The 18,683-nt window shown below is 47.0% G+C and overlaps 1 long non-coding RNA gene across 1 annotated transcript in view; it reads right to left on the bottom strand.

Moving 5' to 3' along the window:
* Positions 1 to 18,683, bottom strand: part of LOC138258642 (uncharacterized) — an 80,708-nt gene that overhangs the window by 25,575 nt on the left and 36,450 nt on the right. The window lies entirely within an intron of this gene.

Below are 18,683 nucleotides of genomic sequence, written 5' to 3' on the forward strand. Positions count from 1 at the left end.
CTCATATACCAGCAACATCAAAGACGGCGGCGGCGACGACCATGGTGAGTACTGCATCTAGTACACAGGGGAGGGGGGAGGAAAAAGAGAGTGACACACACACCCCTGGAAGAACGCAAGGACAAAAGGAAGTGAGTCAAACCAGTGATTTTTCTGAAATAGGCAGATATACAATAGAATTTGAAAAACAGTATTTACAGAAATATACAAAATGTACAGAAGTCCGTACACAAATGTTCGTGGGTCACTGGGCCAAAAATCATAGGCCAAGCCCACACTTGACTCCTGCCTCAATACGGAGAGAACACTGCAGGGGCATCAGGTCGAAAACACACAGGCACCTCAGGCGGACGAAGAAGGGAGGGGCACCTCAGCCGGAAGATGGTACAACGGCACTGCTCCTCAAGGGGACTCCATGCCCACAGCGATTTCCTGGGGAGTGCAAAGTCACAGTCTCTCAAGTGGGTGATTTGCCCACTGCTTGGTCCTGGGGAGTGCAAAGCCACAGTCTCTCAAGTGGGTGGGTTGCCCATTGCTTGGCCCTGGGGAGTGCAAAGCCACAGTCTCTTAAGTCTCTCTAGTGGGTGGTTTGCCCACTGCTTGGTCCTGGGGAGTGCAAAGCCACAGTCTCTCAAGTGGGTGGGTTGCCCACGGCTTGGTCCTGGGGAGTGCAAAGCCACAGTCTGTCAAGTGGGTAGTTTGCCCACTGCTTGGTCCTGGGGAGTGCAAGGCCACAGTTTCTGGAGTGGATGGCTTCTCCACTGGTTCTGGAGGGGGCTTTGTGCCCAGAGTGCTTCCCCCTGCCAAGGATAGGGTAAGTGGATGCCTTTCTCCACTGGTTCTGGAGGGGGCTCTGTGCCCAGTGTGCTTCATCCTGCCAAGGATAGGGTGAGTGGATGCCTTTCTCCACTGGTTCTGGAGGGGGCTTTGTGCCCAGAGTGCATCATCCTTCCAAGCATAGGATGAGTGGATGCCTTTCTCCACTGGTTCTGGAGGGGGCTTGGTGGCCAGAGTGCTCCATCCTGCCAAGGATAGGGGGAGTGGATGCATTTCTCCACTGGTTCTGGAGGGGGCTTGGTGCCCAGAGTGCTTCATCCTGCCAAGAACAGGGTGAGTGGATGCCTTTCTCCACTGGTTCTGGAGGGGGCTTGGTCCTCAGTGATGCAGTACTTGGGGTGTGCCAGTACACATTCCATCACATGGGTGTCTGTGGCACGAGATTAGCAGGGAACATGTAGCATGATAGTTCGTGGAGGCAGGGCTAGACTCCATCCTGCGGCGCCTAAGGCTGCTAAGTGGTGGTAGTGCCGGAGCTGGTGGGGGTGCTGTCAGTGGTGGTGGTAGGCTCCAGCTTGTCTCCTGCAGCCTCGGACAGCCGCCCACTTGGGCTTCCGGTGCTGGTAGTGGTCCTACTGTCAGCTGTGCAGGTGACGGTGCTTGCAGCGATGCTTGCAGCGGGGATGCTGGCGGTGCTGGCTGTGGTGCAGTTGCCGTTGCTGTCAGTGGTGGAGGGAGGCTCCAGCCCTTCTTCTGCAGCCTCAGATGGCCGCCTACTGGGGATGCTGCTGCTGACAGAAGTGATGGTAGCGGCGGTGCAGGTGGCGGTGCTTGCAGCGAGGCTGCTAGCAGTGCTGCACGCAGTGCAGGTGGCGGGGCTGGCGCTTCTGCTGGTGGGCACCGGGCTTCTCCTGCATCCTCCGTTGGCTGAAGTGCCTTGCCATCGATTTTCTTCCCCTTCCTCACTTTGGCAGATGCTGTTGTGCCCTTGGCTCTGTCAGCTGGAGGTTTGGAGGAGGCCTTGCTGGGTGGGTCGTGCTCCTTGCCCTTGCTGCATGCTGGCTCCTTCTTCACCTTGGCAGGTGGCGGAATGGTTTGATCCTTTGCAGGGGTTGGTGGTACACTGGCTTTCCTGGGGGGTACCCCCTTTGAGCCTCTAGGAGTTGCAGGTTCCACATTGGACGGTGACTTGGTGGCCGAGGTGCTGAGCTGGGTTCTGGACACCCTGGCCCGAGGGGAAGGATGGGGGCAGGGAGGGGTAGGGAACAGGTCAATTTTGCCAGGAAAAGTTTTTTAGACACACTGGGGCGGGAAGATGGAGAGGGTTCCGGAGTGGAGGAAGAGGGAGTGGTTGTAGGAGGTGTCTTTCTGCTGAGTTTGAGTGAGGGAGCATGGGCTGGATGCTGTTGTGAGGTGGATGGCTGTGAGGTGGGTGGGTGCTTGCATTTGTGTACTTTGTGTGGGAGAGGACACAGGGGACATGTGCATGGTTGTGGGGGTGATGACTGCCAGTGAAGGGTGTGTTGTGATTGGTGTGCTGGTGATGGAGGTAATGGATGAGGATGTAGTGCATGCAGGTGTGAGTGGAGACGAAACTGGGAGGAAGGTAGACGAAGAGGAGGAGGGGGACACAATGGAGGCAGTGGATGTTGGTGTGTCTGCATGGGTCTGGTGTTTGTGAGAGTGCCTGTGAGATGAAGTATGGTGCTTATGTTTGCATGAGCCACCTTTGTGTGGTGATTTGGGTGAATGCTGGTCTGAAGGTGTGCCTGGGATAGCCGGGGGTTGAGGGGATTGGGACTGGGTAGAGGAAGTTGGAGGGGGGAGGCTAGACACAGGGACAATGGCTGCTATCAGTGCTGAGGCCAGAGCCTGAAATGCTCTCTGTTGGGCCGCCACGCCAGAGTGAATGCCCTCCAGGTATGCATTTGTTTGTTGCAAATGCCTCTCAACACCCTGGGTGGCATTCAGAATGGTTGACTGCCCAACAGTGAGGGATCTCAGGAGGTCAATAGACTCCTCACTGAGGGCAGCAGGGCTGACTGGGGCAGGGCCTGAGGTGCTGGGGGCGAAGGAGATGCCCACCCTCCTGGGTGAGTGGTCATGGGAAACTCGCTGAGGGGCTGCTGGGAGGGCAGTGCTGTATGGGGTGGCGGCTGTACCTGTAGCTGGGGTGGGCACAGAGGTGCCCGCCACCACCAGGGAGCTTCCATCAGAGGAGGAATCCATGTCTGAACTGTCCCCTCCTGTCTCCACTGTGGTGCTCCCCTCGCTCTCCGTCCGACTGGTGCCCTCACCGTCGGTGGATTTGGCATCGTGGGTCCTGTGGGATGCAGCTCTCTCCGTCTCCGGTGCCTCTGCTCCTCCTCCAGATGATGCTAATGCACATAAGGACAGGGTGACAAAACAAAAAGTGGGGGAGACACAAAGGATACACTTGGTCAATGGCACCAACAACACCACTGTTGGCATACACAACACACTCATACACAGGGAACAGCCTTAAGCACTAGGCAATGTGGTGATGTCTGCGGCGGTGCATACCGTCACCGCCGGCGTAGATCACCATTGGCCACTGTACCCCATAGGGCCCAATGTTAACCAATGAGGAGTTGCACAGCAGTTTTCGACCGCCTCCCGCAACGGCGCACAACATCAGCAGAATTACCTCATTTCCACCTGTCCCTCCAAACAGGACAGTCAGACACCAATTCAGGGAGGGGGGGCAGGTCATGGATCCTAACTGCTTCACAGTACAGAAATGCACCATTTGGACATCTCCAACAAAATAACGTCAAAATCACAACATGCATTGAACTGTAGTGATTGGAATTAAGGGATATTGACTAGCTGCTCACCATTTTGCCCCATAGATTGCAACCGCTGCGGATGAATAGGAGATGGAGACATCCCCCCATGCACAGACCCCTGGTGGACTTGGCAACAATGGAGGACAGGCACATTATCCTCACCTATAGACTGGACAGGGCCACAATCACAGAGCTGTGCGACCATTGGAGCCTGACCTAATCTCTGCTATCCGTCACTCCACCGGGATTCCCCCTCTTGTGCAAGTGCTATCAGTGCTCCATTGCCTGGCAAATGGCTCCTTCCAAGTGACAGTGGGCTTGGCAGCAGTAATGTCTCAGCCAATGTTCTAAATAGTGCTGACCAGAGTGTTGTCTGCCCTGATTAAACACATGAGCAGCTACATAGTTTTCCCCCAGGTGGAGGATTTGGCCACAGTGAAAACTGATTTCTATACAATGGGACATATCCCCAACATTATTGGAACAATTGATGGAACACATATTGCATTTGTCCACCCCCCCCAGCGAAATGAACAGGTGTTCAAAACTCGAAAGAGCTTTCATTCCATGAATGTGCAGATGGTGTGCCTGGAGGCCCAGTACATCTCCCACGTCAATGTAAAATATCCTGGGTCTGTGCATGATGTCTTTATCCTGAGGAATAGCAGCATCCCAAATATGATGGCTCAACTCCAGTTCCGACCAAGTATATGTTGGTGTATGGGTATGGTGTGGGCCCTAAGGGTTAGTGTGTGGCTAACAGTTGTCCCTCGATATTTGCAGGTGACTCTGGTTACCGCAACCTCTCATGGCTACTGACCTCTGTGAGGAAACCCAGGACAAGGGCAGAGGAACGTTACGATGAGGCACATGGGAGATAGAATTATAGAGAGGACCTTTGGCCTCCTGAAGGCCAGGTTTCGTTGCCTCCATCTAACAAGTGGAGCCCTGTGCTACTCACCCAAGAAGGTCTGCCAGATCATCGTGGCATGCTGTATGTTGCACAACCTTGCCTTGCGTCGCCAGGTGCCTTTTCTGCAGGAGCAGGAGGCTGGAGATGGCCGTGTGGCAGCAGTGGACTCTGTGCTCAGCCTGTGGTAGCTTGGCACAGAGCAGTTAGGCTAAACTAAAGAGGCAATGTGTAAAGTATTTGCGCACATACACAGTAACATAGTGAAAACGCCATAAAAGGACTCCACATCACTTTAGAAAAAAAAGCAGTGGAGGCCGTAGAAAATCTCAAGGACAGGGGTGGGCAGGGGGAGTGTGAGGGGGCTATGAGGGGAAATAAAATAATAAGGAAAAAAAAACATACCTGTTTCTGCTGCTGCCGCCGCCCATCTCGATCATCTTGCCTCGTTAGTGTTGGTGCCCCAGCAGTCCCTGGGACACCAGCACAGGCTCACCATGCAATCGTGGTTCTGCTCTCATGCTATACCTAGCATGAGCGCAGCATCAGGATTGGTCTTAGTGGCTTGGTCTGCCGCTCAGACAGTGCACTAGAGTCTGTGCAGCCTCTCAACCCGGCTGTGTTGCACAGCTGGGTTGGGGAAACCTACGTGCGCATGTCAGTTTGGCCAGCCTACGACAGCCAGCCAAACTGACATGCGCACTTAGTGCACTGAATCCACTTCTCCTCCTCATTCCTCCTTCCATCGACCAGCCCTGCCCCACCCTGCACATGCTGGCTAAGCCAGCAGCTGAAAAATAAAACTATATTAAAATATCATTTTAATTTTCAGCTGCTGGCTTGGCCAGTGGGGTGACGTTTCTTCGCCATTGTGAAAGAGCCACCCCTGAAAATAATCAATATTTATCTGAGTCAAACAAGACCAAAAATCCGACATGCACAAGTCAAGTTATGAATCTTTAAAGATTAAATCAAAATGCAGTGCTTAGAAGACATTAGCTCCAACCATGGTTATCTGGTCATGCTGGAACGGGGCAAATCCCAAAGTTCAGTCCGACCGCGATAGAGTGGGAGCCAGGTACAGTAGTCATGCAGACCCACTGACAATACCTTGGTTGCATCAATGCTTGGGGATGATGCGTGGATCTAAAGGAGGAGATGCATTGCGCTTGCAGGCAATGCACCGTTTCTTCATTGGGCAATGTCGTTGCTGTGTCGATGGCCAGAAGCAATGTGTACTGGGTCCGATGCATTGGCCAAGTCGAGCGGCGCGGTAAGTTGGGGTCGTTGCATTGCGCAGTCAGCGAGCGGTGCCCACGGCTTCAGTGCACGCAGCGGCAAGGCATAATTTCTGTAGCAGGATGCGTTGGGTTCCAACTGTCGTGCCGGTGTTGATGCATCAGTCTCTTGTGTTGCAGCACCACACTCACCTCCAAGGGCCCAGGACTAGATTTGGCACCACTTGGCAGAGTAGGACTCACAGTAGAGGAGCCCAGGTGCTGGCAGCAAGATTCAGGCGAAGTCTTTGATATCCATGAGAACTTCAGAAACAGGAGGCATGCTCAGTCAGGCCCTTGGAGAAACTTTAGCTTGCAGGTTGTAGAGAGTTAAATCCAGTCCTCTCATTCCCAGGCATGAAGCCATAGGCCAACACAGCAAAGCAAACAGCAAAGTGGCAGTCCTTCCAGGCAGCACAGCAGTTGTTTTTTCCTGGTAGAATGTCCTAAGTCCAGAAGCGTTCTGAGTATATGGTATCAGAGGCCCTGTACTTAGACACAAAAAGATCTTTGATGTAGGGTTAGCTTCAAAAGAATTCTCTGAAGTGCACAAGGTTCCCTTTCAACCCACCGCTGGCTCCAGACTACCAGGAGGGGTAATCAACCCTTTGAGTGAGGGCAGGACACAGTCTATTCAGATGTAAGTGTGAACTGCCTTCTCAGGAAGACTATCAGTATGCAGATGAATGCAGATGTATGTCCTGTTACACCCAGTCCTTCCTGTTTGTGGCTGTCTGGAGAGAATGCTCAAATAAACCCAGACATTTATTCAGAGGCAGGCTAAGGCACAGAATTGTTTAAACAAGAAAATGCAAACTTTCCAAAAGTGCCATTTTCAGATCTAAGATTTAAAAACCACCTTCACCAAAATATGTATTTTTAAAATGCTAGTCTAGAGACACCAAACTCCATATTTCTATCTTTTCCCAATTGGAAATTATATTTAAATGATGTTTAAAGGCAATCTGCCCTCAGGGCTAACTAGGACCTACCTTAGGGGTGACTTACATGTAATAAAAAGGCAGGTTTGGGCCAGGCAAGTGAGTTCAATTGCCAGGTCGAAAATGACAGTTCAAACTGTGCACGCAGGCCCCTGAGTGGCAGACCTGAGACATGTTTGAAAGACTACAGTAGTGGTTGGCACAATCAGTACTGCAGGCCCACTATTAGCATTTGATTTATAGGCCTTATGCATACATAGTAAACCTTACGAGGGACTTACGGTTATATCAAATATGCCAATCATAGAGAAGCCAATGTTACCATGGTTTAGACACAGAGCACATGCACTTTAGCACTGGTCAGCAGTCCTAAGGCCAGCAAAAATGAAGTTCAGCACACAGTCAAAACAGAAGGTCAGAAAGCAAAAAGTCAGAGGAAACCAAGTTAAATGATGCCAGGTGCAACAAGTTCATTTAAATGTTGTGCGCTAGAAAGAAACTCTTTTCTACCCCCGGTATCCAGAAAGATTGTCACAAAAACCCTGTCACTTTGAAGTCAGAGAAAGAAAAAGTAAACAAACGCCCTTGGAAGACAGCGCCTGACATTTGACATCGGTCTTTCAATGCACAGCAAATGTGATGAGATAAGAAGATTTAAAGGCCTGGTAACAGAAAGCGAATTTGTGGAAGAACCAAAAAGGTTGGTTAAGGCAATGGGAGGGACGAACTGAAGCTGAAGAGCCTAACGCAAATAAAGCCAGAAAATGGAAAGCCTGAAACTGTGAGTTACAAACCACAAAGGCAATGGAAATCAATGTGCGGAATGCATTCCTAGGTCAACTTTCTGAAAGACCCCAAGATGTTTTTAGCAAACCAGGCATCTGTGCTATTTGGTAGGCTGTGACCTAAAAACAAATAGTTTGCATTAAAACTACAAGAGTTGTTGTGTTGTGAGAGAATGAAGCATGAATGTTGATTGGATGACTGTTCTGGGTTTAAAAAGTTCACAAATGCTGCTTTTTCTATTATTGTGTTATATCATTTTTGTGGCATATCCACGCGAGTGGTGTGGTCCTGAAGCACTGTCTGGTTGGAAATCAAGCCCAGCATGTATGGTTAGGAGACTGTGACCTGTATGTGAAATAGTAAGAGTTATGCATGAGTTTTAAAGGGGTGCTCCAGTCTTATTGCTTGCAGACGTAGGTCCTGATTTAGATCTTGGCTGAGGGGAATACTCTGTCACAAACATGATGGATATCCTGTCCACCATGTTACCATCTCATAATATCCTATGGAGAGCATAATAAAGGGACATGATATCTGTCACATTTGTGACGGAGTATTCCATCTGCCAAAATCAAAAATAGGCCCTCAGTCCTGTACCTGGGAGTACCAGTGATGCAGAGTGTAAGGTGCAAAGTTCATGAAGGCTCTAAGGAATGCCTGCATCACCAACAATAGTTGATCACAAGTAAGAAGGGTTGGCTGTTATTTAGGAGTTCTTTGTAGGACACATTGAAATCCAGTCCAGATTAGTACTTTACTGTCTGAGGTCTAATTAGAATGGTGTCATGTTGAAAGGCATAGTATGATATTCGAATATTGAGTTTTACATATTGTGATACAAAAATATAATGGGAACAATTGATGACCTAAGTAAGGAAAACATATGTAGATAAGTAAAGTTTAAATAAATATACTTAATTCTACATAGATGATTCTTAAAAATGTGTATACCCTTAAGGAACATAGATATGGAATGATGTGTTAAATTGATGCATAAACTTTTGGTTCTCAATATTTTTGTTATGATATTCTTGCAGCTTCATACCACTGTAATCAATATTCCGAAATACAACCAGCCACAGTGATTTGCAGTAGCAGGAAAGTGCTCATACTTTTCTGGTTAACTGTTAGTCTGGGTGGTCCCAAATGGGGATTAAATGTGATTTGGTGTCCCAATTGTTATCTATCAAGAATATAGTTTCAGTCAACAAAGGCTGAGCTCTGCATAGAGGCTAAGAACTGCCCTTTTCACATTTGGTCTGAAGATTGGGATATTGGAGGGATTGAGGCCTTGAGTATGCGTTTGAGGTCTTGAGGCTGTAGTGCCATGGGAGGCTGCAGAAGGTAGATGTACGAAGCACTTCACATACCCATAAAGTAGACTTTAGTAAGATAATCTATCTCTATGCAAACAACACATGTTCTTTTCACTGTCCTCTCTGGATGACAAACTGAAACCACAAGAATTTAACCTTTCCTAAATCCTTCCCTCATGTATCCCTCCTTTGACTCATCCCAAACCTCATTTTACTACTATGATCTCCCAAATCTCTTTCTAGACTATGCCCTATTCCATCTCTCCTTTTACCCATTCCAAACCTTATCTTACTACTATGATCTTCTAAATGAATCATTCTAGACTCTTCCCTCCTCCATCCCTCCATTATCCTATTAAGTCCAGCTAACAGGCTTGCATGTCCACCACTCAAATTAATTCACCAGTTTATGCCAAAATCATTGAGAAAAACTGTACTATACTAGAGTAGGCTTTAAGTGTCTTAAAAGACGGGTATGGTGGTGAAACAAGAGAAGAGCACATGTTTGGCTCTGAATGTTAGATATGTATGTTATAATTTGATGTAAGAAGGCATCATTTTAGTCAAACCTACTCCAAGCAATAGCTAATGCTTCATATCCTGAGGGCAAAGATCAAGGGCTAAATTTATCAAGGTTTTGCGTTGTCCTTATGCCATGCAAGGTGACATAAAACCTAAAATTATGTTTAGCAAGCCAGAGTTCCTGCTGAGCAAACTTTTTCTTTGAGGGAAAACAAACTACGAAAGTGGGTCACTTATCAATATGGTGGGGAGGTCTCTTTGGCTTGGTAATCATATGCCAGACAGTATGCCAGGTCAGAGGTTTACACCGACAGAGCCAGCAGAGGCTTTGTTAGAGTAAATCTAATTGACTTTGAGTAGAACAGGAAAACTACGAGTTGGGCAGGGTCGAACACTACTGACTTACAACTGTGCTAATGCTCTGCCAAAATCTAAAAAAGGCCCATAGTGTTCTACATCGGCGGTTCTGTACTACAGCCTTTTACCTATTACCACTCCATCCTTTCCTTTTCTGCCCCCGAATGAATTACACTTCAAACCACCTTACTCAAGCTCTTTACTCACCGAGACCTGCTCATCCTTCTTTATTACCTTTCACCCAATATATTTGAAATGCGAATTACATTCCAACTGCCACCATCTTCAATTTCTACACCAATTCCGAAAAGTTTGATGACCTTGAACCACTCAACTGGGCTACTGGAATTTCAGTTTCACTAAAACACCCACTCCTATCTTCATTGTTTCTGCACTCTTTTCAAATATAAACCACATCTGTAATACATCTTTTAAAACTGTTTTTTGCTGCATTTGTTTTATTTCCACTGCTTGAACACTAACATCTTTCTCATTCTCTTTCTAGAACTTGTCTCAAATCTTCTCTTCTCCTTGGTTGCCAAATTTACACAAGGATGCAAGTCTATGTAATTCAGTCACATAGCGACTCCCAGGGGGATGTAAAACTATTTTGCGACCCAAATGCGGTCATAAAACATTCACAGTTTACCACCAACTTCAAGTTGGTGGTGGCAACCCATTCGCAAATGGGAGTGGCTCCCGAAGGGACCCCTTTCCCTATTTGAATGTGGGTGCAAACACTTTTTAAGAGCAGCAGTGGTCCCACAGACCACTGTCTACTCTTAAAAAATGAAAAGAAAAGTTTTCATTTCTGTTTTTGAAACACATCCTGTTTTCCTTTCAGGAAAATGAGTTGCATTAAAAAAAAATTGTTTTATTTAAAAGCAAACACAAACAAGGTGGTCTGCTGTCCTTAGTAGGCCACAATCCCTGTGTTTTTAGTGATTCCCAATGGATCGCAAATTGCTACCTACCTCATAAATAAAAATGAGGTAGGTCAATTGCAACTGACTAGGAATCGCAAACAGTGTAAAACACACTGTTGTACATAGCTGTTTGCGATTTCCTAGTAGCAAATCGCAGAAATTCTCTATTAGGAAATCACAAACCCAAAACTACATACATCTGGCTCTATGTCACTTAAATTCCTAGCATTCCTACACATTCTCCACAACAAGAGTCATCATCTGGTGAAAGGTTGAAGCGAAACAGATGTGAAGATTATGCAAATTATTTCAAACAAAGATCAAGTGTAACTGAAACAGTGAATCTCTCAAAATTTTCCAAGCTAAGTTGGCCACTGTCAATATGATTCTTCACAGCTTCTCGTCCTTGATCTAGAGTTCCTACAGATAGAACATGCCTGGTGTTCTCTACAGCTCTTTTCCATGAGTAGAATAGAAGATTACACAAGAACATTATTGGTTCATTCCAGATTTCTTGTTACATATGTCCCATGCACTTTCCTACTGCTCACACCATTTAATAAATGGCGAATCAGGCAAAACAGCACACAGCTCTTACTTGAAAGGTATCTAGGACACACCTTTGTCCACTTATCCTGTATCTATTGTCCCTCACCAAGAACACTCTCCAGGAGGCTCTAATATTTAACCTAGATCTTCACACCTTCAAGTGCCAACTTGCTATCACAGCCCACTGTAGCACTGCAAGTATTCGGGTTATTAATAGAGAGGGGTGGAGGCCTCACTCAAATAATAAACACATTCCTTGTCAGGGTGAACCACAAAAGTCACTAAATTAACTGGAGCTTAAGTAGGGTACAAAGACAGCCAGGCTAAACTTCGTGGCAATGTATAAATAATGTATACAGCTAACAAATAGTAATGAATTGAAAACAAAGCACAAGAAAAAATCCACACCAATTTAGAAAAATAGAGTAAAATGTAATAATGAAAATGACATAAAACAAATAAAATCCAATCAGTAGAAACGGAGTTATGAATTTTAAAACCTTTTAGTGAAAAATAGCACCTAACAGCCATGGGTACAAAGGGTGGATTTGGTCTGGTCTTCAGACTTGGAAGAAATTTCGGAAAAAAAGTCATTAGGAAGATAGAATTTCAGTGGGTCAAGGCACCAGGCTGTATCCGAGGATGTGTTGCTGATGACGGGGAGCCTCTGGACAAGTAATCGGTAAAGCCATTGATAATGGTGGGAAAAGCTCTGAGTGGGAGAACCTGGAATCTCAGGCTGAGGAGGTCATCTATGGGATGCTAGTCGTCGTTGAGCCCAATGAAGATTTCCACCTTCAGATTTAGATGTTTTTCTGGAGCTTGGCATCACCCAGCAAGACAAGGCTCCATGCTGTAGCTTCAGAGGGATCCGTGAAGTTGTATTCTGGTGCTGGGAGGTACCTCTGAAGAGGATTTACTGCTCTAAGAAAAACATAGTGGGACCTATGGCAACGTCAATCACAGCGGGGATGCACCTTCGTCGGATCAACTTGCAGATAGATCCTGGTCTCTTGTCAGTTCACAGAGCAGTTTGTGCTGAAAAATTTCCTGAGTCCAGGTTTTGGAATTTGGTAGGAGGAGGCCACTTAAATACCACACCAACGGTCCAGATCCTGGGTGGTATTATTTGGGGCATGAAACTCAAGTATGTTGCATGGACTGTGAAGCGTATTGTGTTCGAGTAGCTCAAACGGACGGCCAGGCCACTAGCCCTTGGAGTCACCTTGGAGGACCTGGGTTCAAGGAGCAGGTCCAGTCTTCCTTCTTTCCTCAGGCAGCAGGGCAGCCCTTCCAGCAACAGGGCTGCATGGTAGTCCTTGAAGTAGCAGGGCAGTAGACCAGTCCTTAGTCTGAGTCTCCCACAGGTCCAGAAGAGATATGAAGAGTGTCTCTGGAGCCAATATTTATACCTGGTGCCAGCCTTCCTGTCCTACCCTCTACATCTGTTTCTTGAAAGTTCTTCACTTTTACCTTTCAAGGCCCCAAACTGTCTGGGGTGACAAAAGGCTGGTGTCAGGTTCCTTTGTGTGTGTTGGAGGCATGGCCCTTTGAAGTGTAAGTGGGGTAGGGAACAAGGTAACAAAGATATCTCAACATATACAGCACACATGGTGTGGCTTCAGAGCCACCTAAGATGGCCTCTGTTGGACCTGGCCCTTTCTGCAGATTCATTCCCCAAACTTTTTGCCTTCTCCTCCTAATTTTTCTGACCCTTTTTGGCTGACATTATGACTCTGGGCACTTTATCACTGCTAATCAATACTAAAGTGCATGATATGGTTGGCTTATCCCTGACTGGCACATTTAGTTTACCTATAAGTCCCTCGTACAGTGGTAGCCCTATACCCACGGCCTGTAAATTAAATCCTACTGGTGGGCCTGCAGCGCTGCTTGTGCCACCCACTGAAGTAGCCTTTCAAACCAGTCTCAGGCCAGCTAGCGCAGGACCTGAGTATACAGTTTGCTGCCACAGGGACCTGGCATCTAAGTCTACTAGCCAGGCCCAGAACTCCCCTCTTACTGCATATACGTCACCCCTAAGGTAGGCCCTAGCTAGCCCTATGGGCAGGGTGCTATATATGAAGAAGGAAGGACATGTGCCTAGTAGCTTGGCCAGTCCTGGTAGTGACAAACAGCCTATTTTGTTTCTCACTGCTGTGAGTGCTGAATTCTCATAGGATTGCATTGGAAATGCACTGCCTTATGTCTAGGGAGTATTGTCTGATTCATGAGGGGAAGTGTAGGCATGTTTGGTATGGTTGTAATGGTAGGGAAAATGCTGCTTACTGGTATAGGTGATTTTTTTAATATCATTACAGAAATGCCACTTCTAGAAATTGAGCGTTTCTCTGTGCTTATGACTCTGGTGTTTTTCAGCTTGACTCCAGTCTATGTCTGGGCAGAGTGACAGTTGGGCTTTGTGCATACTTTTCAGACAGCCTGTACACAGGGAGGGTGGAGGTGTCACAGAGATGCATCTGCATTTTGAATGGTAGAAGGGGGAGGCGGGGCACACATGCATCTGTAAAGGCTGTGCCTGGGCCTCACACAAAAGGGTCATTATCCCCCAAACTGATGTTTGGACCTGTGCTGGAGGAGAGAGGGGACAGTCCCAGAACCAGTTGTAACTGGTTGAAACCCCCTTCCCCTCATTGAAAATGCTTTGCAAAACTGTTTATGAGTACAGGAGATTTTTCCCCATTAAAACACACAAGAAACATACTTGTAACTGGACACAAAATGCTGCTGGAAGGACTCACCAGGGACCGCCATGGACTGCTGCTGTTGTGCTGACCTGTGACCTGCTAGGTCACTAAAAGGAACTGCGACTGACTGCATCCCACTTGTGCTGGCCTGTTGCTGGGCCTTGCCACCCTGTGTCCCCTTGTGTCCACCAGAGGCTGGATGCTGTGACCCCTGTCCTCTGAAACTGGGTTTCCAACCCCCAAGGAACACTCCTCGTTATTTGCCAATGCACCTGCAGAGTGCCTTGTCTAAGGATCTGTGATGGGCCCGAGAGCGCTCCGCTGCTTATTCTGTGGTGCGGGAGGAGCGTGCTGCCTGCTGTGGCCCGGGTGCCTTATGTGCACTCCACCAGGGTTGCCAAGGGAAGCAATCACCGCTGTGACCCGGGATTCCTCAGTGCGTTTTGACCACGTACCTCCACGTGCCCCCAGGGCACAAGAATGACAAAGGTTGGAGCCTGCATGCTCCTGGTGGTGCCTCCAGGGACGCAGCGTCCTGAAAGGTGCCCCGGGGCACAAATCAGCTCCTGTTCTTGCACGATCACCATCGTGGCCAGGGAAGAAAGAAAAGTTGCCTGCCTATCGGGCAGGGTGGCTGAACGTTACTGACACGTTCCGGGACACTGCATCTCTGGCAGAGGGGATCAAGCTGCCCTCTTTCGAGGAGCCGTCTGCTGGTTCCACGCCCCTGCCAGCAGTCCATGTAGCTTGGCCTGGCGGCAATGCTGGAGGATAGTTCCAGAGCCCGTGGGCTCTGTGGAGTTGTGGCCCAGGTGGAGAGGCAGCCCCTGTGCAAGGGGTAGGATCGCCTCCCTGGATGGGAGCGAATCCTTCTTTTCTCTCCCCCGTGCGCCAGGTATATTTTGGGGGTCCGCGGGGGCCTTCACTCGTGGGGACACTATTCTACGGGACGGATGGAGGCCAAAACAGGGGCTCCGTCCCGCGAAGAGCCGGTCTGTGCCCCTCCCCTCTTAAGGATCAGAGCGCAGGGGCTCCCGTGGAAAACCGGGTGTGAGAGATATCATCTCCCCCGGTACAACAAGCGTAGTAGCGCAAGTCCCTACATATAGACTGCATGGGTCAGAGATCTAAGCACTTAAGGTGATACATGTTTTGTGCAGGGCTTGCCCTGTGGTTGTTGATGTTCCTGCTACATACATGCTTAGTGGCATGCTTATGATGTCCCATGCATTTATGCTAGTATGCTTTCTTGGTGACTTGCCATATGTACTTCCTAATGTTCCTGGTATGAGGATTTATGATGGGTTTATGACAAGTGCATTCCTGTAGTAATGTTTTCCTGACTACCGGTTAGGTTGCAGAATAATGAATAACCTGTGTGCTATATGTGACTACTGCTGAACTCTGCAGAGTAACAGTATTATGTAATGTTCTGACAGCCGCTTGGGTAGCAGGGTATTACTGACATGTTATGTTTGGTCTAATGCTGTTGTCTACAATACAGATTCTTTTTATATAACTTGGTATTGTGTTCCCTTTGCAGTGTATTTATTGCGTCACGTGTGTTGTGTGTGTTGTGCAAGGGCTTTACACCTTGCTTCCGGGTTAGGCCTGACTGCTCGTGCCAAGCTAATAAGGGGATGAGCAGAGGTTATCTTGGACGTGTAACTCCCTTGCCCTGACTAGAGTGGGTGGGTTCTGCCTGGCTTAGGTGCATACCCTTGCCAATCAGAAACCCCATTTCTAACAGCCACCTGATCCTGGGACTTTGCCACAGTCGGACCTTTAACACTTCTTTAGATGTGAAATAGGAAGATTTATTGAGGCAAAATGCTCCCCTGATACTTTGGTTTGTCTGGGGCACATCTTGGTTGCATTTTGGTACCAGGTGATGCTTTATTTTCAATTTATTTTAGAGACGCAGCTGCTGCATTGGTCACGTCTGTCATTTTGGATCCATTCTCAAGACTTCCCACTGCACAGAACTGAAGTGCTTTGTTTTGAGTGCGTTTCTTACAAAAATGGATTTGCTTGCCCCTCTGTTTTCAAAATTTTAAAGTTTTAAGATGCAAATTCCACATTCTCTGGCTAGCTACTAATATTCATATACAAGCTCTGATGTAATTTCTTTCAAGACTACTTCATTAAAATGCAAATGTAGGTCTCCTTATAAATTATTACATGTTTGGTTCCTAATGTTTGTGACCTCGCTAATACACTTCCTGCTGGACCCTTGTTATAAGGCACATTTGTTCTAAGGTCAATATTACAAGAGATATATGTGCACTGTTTTAGATATATATCTTACTTTGACTTCTACTCTGTGTCTTTCATGTTATTGGAAAGAATGAAGAAAATGCATATTTTGACTACATCTAAGATTCACTCAACAACTTATTCCAGCATAGATACCTCTAACAGACTTATGACAGATAAAGTGCAATCTCCTCATGGTATGGCACATTCAGTTACTCCTCTTTCTTCATCTGTGCCTCTCTCATCTGTTAAGGCTAAGTCACCTTCTTCTACAAACAAAAGATTAAAACAAGATCCTCCTTTACCAGAAAAAACTCCTTCTCCTATATCAATGGAGATTTCAATGGAAGAAATCTGAGACTTACATCCCTCAGTAGAAGAGACTAATAATGCACCTAACACCACGATGAACAATGGTCTCTCAGAAACGCATCGATCCCTGATGGAGCAACAAGTTGTTGAGTTACATGACAAAACCAGCAACACTTCAAATTTGGAAAAGGAAGTTCTCCAGTTAAAGAAACATTCCAAAGACATGAAAAATAGAAACAAGGGTACTATCTCTGTATATATGGTCTTCCAGAAGACATAGAAGGAAATAATCCTGTCACATTTTTTGAGTCCTTTCTCTAAAACTGTTGGATTTTTCGTCCGCCATGCTTCTCAATATACAGAGAGCACAAAGATTGGGTACTCTTCTTTCTACATCTACAAACAAATCCCAAGCCGTGAGGTAAATGCTTACATTGCGCCACTTTAAAAAAAACCTGCGTCAGACATAATGGCCCATATTTATACTTTTTTACGCAAATCAGCGCTAGCGCATATTTGCGTCAAAATGTTTACCGCCACTAATGCCATTCCAACGCACCAGCCGGGCGCCTTATTTATGGAATGACGTTAGCCGGCACTGCGGCCTGGTTAGCGTCAAAATAAATGATGGTAACCGGGCAGCGAAGGGAAGACTGGGGGTTGTGCGCCAAAGAATGGTGCAAGTCAGGTTAGAGTCAAAAATATTGGCTCTAACCTGACTAGCACCATTTTTCGACGCACAACCCCCATGGAAATGACTTCTGTCTTAGCAGAGACAGGAGTCATGCCCCCCTGCCCAATGGCCATGCCCAGGGTACTTCTGTCCCCTGGGCATGGCCATTGGGCAAAGTGGCATGCAGGGGGGCCCAAGTTAGGCCCCCCTATGCCACTTAATAAAAAAATAAAATTATACTTACCTGCACTTAACTACACTCACCATGGATGGGTTCCCCCATCCATGAGTGTCTTCCAGGGGTGGGCGCGGGTGGCAGGGGGTGTCCCTGGGTGCAGGGAAGGGCTGCTTCCATGGTCTCCCACCATGGAAATGAGCCCACAGGTCCCTTAACGCCTGCCTTTACCCAGGCGTTAAAAAACGGCGCAAATCTGCCTGGGCGCCATGCTTTAAAGCCCGCCTCGTCCTGTGCATTATTTTGACGCCGGAGCATAAATAAGGCGCACATGCCTTAGAGTCATTTTTTGGACGGGAACGCCTACCTTGCATGTCATTAGTGCAAGGTAGGTTTTCACGTACAAAAAATGACTCAAACTCCATAGCTTTGGCACTAGACAGGTCTAGCGCCAAAGTATAATTATAGAGTTACGTTTGCGCCGAATTTGTGCCAAAATAAATGACACAAATCTGGCGCACGCAGAGTATAAATATGGGCCAATGAATGCAAGAGGGCGTTCCAGCACAGGGAGGCCTGAAAAAATGGGGCAGTGAAGTTTACAACATCGCACTGCACCATTTTTTCTGTCATATTTAACACCTACTCAGAGGAGGAGTTAAAATGACGCACCCATTATATTCAATGGGCCTGCTTGTGCTTTGCTGCACCAGCATCAACATTTTTGACGTCAGTGTAGCAAAAAGCCACCATAATGTCAAAAATGTTGACGCTATTGTGCTAACGACCTCCAAAGTGCACCGTATTGTAAATACTGTGCAACCATGGTGTTGTTAGGTGCCGGTCAGGGGGGCGCAAGAAAAGTGGCACATCATCTATGATGCACAACTTTCTTGTAAATATGCCCTACAATATGTCAGTACTATCACAAGAAAAAGATGATGAGGGTTAATGGATTGTTCTCAATGTATTAATTGACAAACTACCATTCACTGTTTTAAATATTTATGCTCTAACCCAACCGGATTACACTTTTTGGCCCACATTAGTGAAAAAATATATGCAATATCAAGAATTGTACTTTATTCTAGGGGGTGATTGTAAAGAAATCATGGGTCCATTTTTGCTTAGTCAATGCCCGGTACATTTTCTACCACATAAAATGCATAAACAGTTTCAATCCACTATTACCCAAAATGGTCTAGTTGATTCTTGGCGAATCTCTAATCCCACTTCACAAGATTATTCTTTCTACTCTGCTTCTCATGGTATACTCACAAGATTAGACTACATTTTTTTCTCTAAACCATTCTAACAATCCATTGTACAATCAGTTATTAGCCCCATGATACTTTCTGATCATGCAATGGTCAACATAGATTTGGACT

Source organism: Pleurodeles waltl, chromosome 9 (assembly GCF_031143425.1).
Source record: "Pleurodeles waltl isolate 20211129_DDA chromosome 9, aPleWal1.hap1.20221129, whole genome shotgun sequence".
In the NCBI taxonomy this organism is placed as follows: Eukaryota; Metazoa; Chordata; class Amphibia; order Caudata; family Salamandridae; genus Pleurodeles; species Pleurodeles waltl.